Source organism: Castor canadensis, chromosome 2 (assembly GCF_047511655.1).
Source record: "Castor canadensis chromosome 2, mCasCan1.hap1v2, whole genome shotgun sequence".
Classification (NCBI taxonomy): Eukaryota; Metazoa; Chordata; class Mammalia; order Rodentia; family Castoridae; genus Castor; species Castor canadensis.
The window spans coordinates 161599553-161603843 of record NC_133387.1 but is presented as its reverse complement, the minus strand read 5'-3'; the positions used below and the strand labels follow the sequence as shown (position 1 = coordinate 161603843).

Here is a 4291-nt window from a genome sequence, read left to right as displayed (position 1 = left end):
ATTTTCACACCTACTAATATAGTGAGCGTTAGAATTCTGGAAAACAAACAAAATTATTTATCAGTGTCCTCACCTACATCAAATTGCCTCATGAAACTGCAGTACATGTCTTATTAAGGTTGATCTCTGTCCAATGAAGGGACCAGCCCCATCAAATTACAAAGAAATTTGAATATGCAATATTGTCAGGGTGAGAGTGCACTGTAGCATTACCCAAATTTTAATTTTGATTCTATAAAACTACTTTCTATTTTAAAAATAAGAATATCTACTTAAGCATTGGCTAACAGATAGGAATTTATTAAAATGCTGTTTTTTTCTCTTTTCCCCTTATCTTTTTTAGGCTGAGGTACACACAGGGTAGGTTTCCTTTCCCTCCTCTTTCTATACAGTCAGGGTAAGAATACAACCTTTGGTATGCATGAGGAGGAATAAAAATGTTCCATTCCAAAGAATGTTGGGTACAGTAGTAATTTTGTGAAAATCAATTTCTTTTATTAATGTTTTATTAATGCTGCATAGACATAACACTTCAGAACTGGAATTTTTACTAATAAATGCTAACATAAGAACAAATTATTTCTCAATTATTAGAAATATTTTCACCAAATATTATGAATTTAAAATACCAAAATTCACTTTATGCTAAAATAAATCATACCCTTCCAGAGTTCAATTGTTGATTGTAACACCCAACTCTAGTTCGTTAGGAACTTTTCAGCATTTATAAATGCTCACTTTTATCATTCCTGATCCCTGTCTTTCTTTCTTAACACTTGTATCACATGAGGTGGTAAGAAGGTGACTACATCCCAGACTGTCCTGGTTCTACTGCTCATGGGAATCACTCATGAGTCTGGACATGGCCATTAAATAAATAACTACCTAAGGTTATCCTGAAGTTTCTTTAGGGTTTTAAATCCTCCTAAAGCCACCCTAGCAGGTATTTTTTCCTTTCAAGATTTTCTATTCAATCCCCGCTCTCCATTCTCAATATTCAAAGCTATACAGTACAAATGTATATGGCTCATAAGATCAAGGCAATTAGCTTGTTTTGCGATCCTTGCTGCAGGCCAGGAAATGAGTTCTGACTTGGTAATTATGCCAATTTGGAAAGGCAAGCACAGGTACAAACTGTCATTGAGAGATTTATTAAAATCCCTACATGTGCACTTTCACTTCATGGATTAACATGCATTATATGTGCAGATTCTCCAACCAAGCTCTCTGTGAGGTGGGCAGAAGGCACACCCTTTTAAAAATTAAGATACAGAAGCCTAGAGACATAAGTCACTTGTCTGAGGTGGCACACATTGAAACTAATGGTATTAGAACTTGATATCAAGTCTTCCAATTCTAGCCCCTGGAGGTTTTCCTTTGCATTATCACAGCACCTCTTGTTAACTTGGACAGGGTGAGGTACAGCAGTCTCAGTACCACCAACCAAAACTTGACTTGGTGAACACCAGGTTGGTGTCTTGAAATCTGAGGAAAATGAGCCCTATTTTCTTGAAAGAGGAATCCATGTATCCTTTTCAATGTTATTCTAGAGTCTCAAAGTACTTGATAAATGCCAACTGGTATGTGACTCACCATATAATTGTTATCTTTATAAACAAAAGTAGAAGTTATAATAGATCAAGGACATACCATCAAACAGTATGCAGGGCACTGAACAGTTCTGATGAGAATGTACAGAAGTTAAACTTCAGAAACGCATGTTAAAGAACAATCTTGGTTGGAACATATTCTGATTTTCTGTAATACATTTTCCAACTTTGTTTGAAAAATTAAAAAAAGATTTGTTTGTTATACCTCTCATAAATTCATTTTCACTATAAAAACTGGTTTCCTTTGGAAAACCAGTATCTTGTAAGCTTCCTTTTAACTATGAGTTGATGATTAGAAGGTCTTAACAGCAGGAGTGATCTTGCAAAACAATTTATGACCTCAGGAATTTGTATTTTCAAATATATAACCTGGAAGAGAGGGATAGGTGGCTGGGCAGACTTCCTGCTTCTTTGGTGTGTACTCTACAGAGTACATGGTGACACCATCCATGTGATCTCAATATTTTGATGATAACTAAACTGAGTAAGATATTACAATTTTACTTCTATCATAAAGTAACACTATTAATGCTTCTACTAAATGTAACAAGGTTTCTAAATGGTTGATATTGTTCTACCTTAATATGTGGTAGAAAATATGGGATATTTCCTTTCAAACATGTTTTCTGGAAGGTACTTTTATAGTGATATACACATGCCTTTCTTTATTGGAAGAAACAGAATCTCATAATCAACTCCTCATTATTTCCATGTTTGATGATATATCTTTGCTCTTTGTTCATTGTCTTTGCACTCAGCCAAATGGAACAGTGTTTCCTCACTTTTTTCCTTTTTTCTTTTTTTAAAATTTATTCAATTCATACTTTGTTTTTATTTGTTTTAATTTTTTTCTTTATTCATTTATTTATATGTGCATACATTGTTAGGGCCATTTCTTCCCCCTGCCCCCTGCACCCTCCTTCTCCCCTCCACCCACTTCACTTTCAGGCAGAACCTGTTCTGCCCTTTTCTCCAATTTTGTTGAATGGTAGACATAAGCAATAATAAGAAAGACAAAGCATTTTTGCTAGTTGAGATAAGGATAGCTATACAGAGAGATTCCTAGCATTGCTTCCATGCACAAGTGTATTACAAATGAATTGATTAATCTCTACCTGACCTCTTCACTACTTCCCGGTCACCTTCCCATAGTGACCTCTGTCGTTTTAAGGTTACTGTATTAGCTCCTCTGCAGTGGGGACATCAAACACTTTCAAGTTTGTGGTTTCCTATCTATCCATATTCCTCCAGTATGTGCTGTCCCCTTAGCGTGTGACCCAAGTGCGACAACATTACTGCATTTGCCCTAGATCTAAAGTCTGCATACGAGGGAGAACATATGATTTTTGGTCTTCTGAGCCTGGCTAACCTCACTCAGAATGATGCTCTCCAGTTCCATCCATTTACTTGTGAATGATAAGATTTCATTCTTCTTCATAGCTGAGTAAAATTCCACTGTGTATAAATAACACTTTTTCTTAATCCATTCGTCAGTAGTGGTGCATCTTGGCTATTTCCATAACTTGGCTATTGTGAATAGTGCTGCAATAAACATGGGTGTGCAAGTGCCTCTGGAGTAACCTGTGTCCATTCCTTTGGGTATATCCCTAGGAGTGGGATTGCTGGGTCATATAGCAGATCTATGTTTAGCTTTTTAAGAAACCTCCATACTGTTTTCCAGCATGGTTGTACTAGCTTGCATTCCCACCAGCAGTGTATGAGGGTTCCTTTTTCACCACCTCCCCGCCAACACATGTTGTTGGTGGTATTTTTGATGGTAGCTATTCTAACAGAGGTCAGGTGGAATCATAGTGTGGTTTTGATTTGCATTTCTTTTATGGCTAGAGATGGTGAGCATTTTTTCCTGTGCTTTTTGGCCATTTGAATTTCTTCTTTTGAGAAAGTTCTATTTAGTTCAGTTGCCCATTTCTTTATTGGTTCATCGATTTTGGGTAGTTTAGTTTTTTGAGTTCCCTGTATATTCTGGTTATCAGTCCTTTGTCCAATATACAGCTGGCAAGTATTTTCTCCCAGTCTGTGGGTGGTCTCTTCAGTTTAGAGACCATATCTTTTGTTGTTCAGAAGCTTTTCAATTTTATGAAGTCCAATTCATCCATTCTTTCTCTTAGTTGCTGAGCTGCTGATGTTCTATTGAGAAAGTTCTTACCTATACCTATTACTTCCAGAGTATTTCTTGCTCTTTCCTGTACTAACGTCAGAATTTCAGGTCTGATATTAAGGTCTTTGATCCATTTTGAGTAGATATTAGTACATGGTATAAACATGGATCCAGTTTCAGTTTTTTGCAGGTAGATAACCACTTTTCCTAGCAACACTTGTTGAAGAGGCTGTCTTTTCTCTATTGTATATTTTTTAGTGCCTTTGTCAACAATAAGGAGGGCATAGCTGTGTGGATTCATATCCAGGTCCTCTATTCTGTTCCACTGGTCTTCATGTCTATTTTTTGCCAGTGCCATGTTGTTTTTATTGTTATTGCTTTGTAATATAGTTTGAAGTTGGGTATTGTGATACCTCCAGCATTGTTCTTTTTGCTGAGTATTGCCTTGGCTACTTATGGTCTCTTGTGTTTCCAAATGAATTTTGGGATAGATTTTTCAATCTGTGTGATGAACGACATTGGAATTTTGATGGGAATTGCATTAAACATGTAGATTACATTT

At 36.3% G+C, this 4291-nt stretch overlaps 1 pseudogene; it reads right to left on the bottom strand.

Annotated features, from left to right (window-relative positions):
• Positions 1-320: 320 nt before the first annotated feature.
• LOC141421156 (small nucleolar RNA SNORA51) lies at positions 321-432 on the bottom strand (annotated as a pseudogene).
• Positions 433-4291: the final 3859 nt, after the last annotated feature.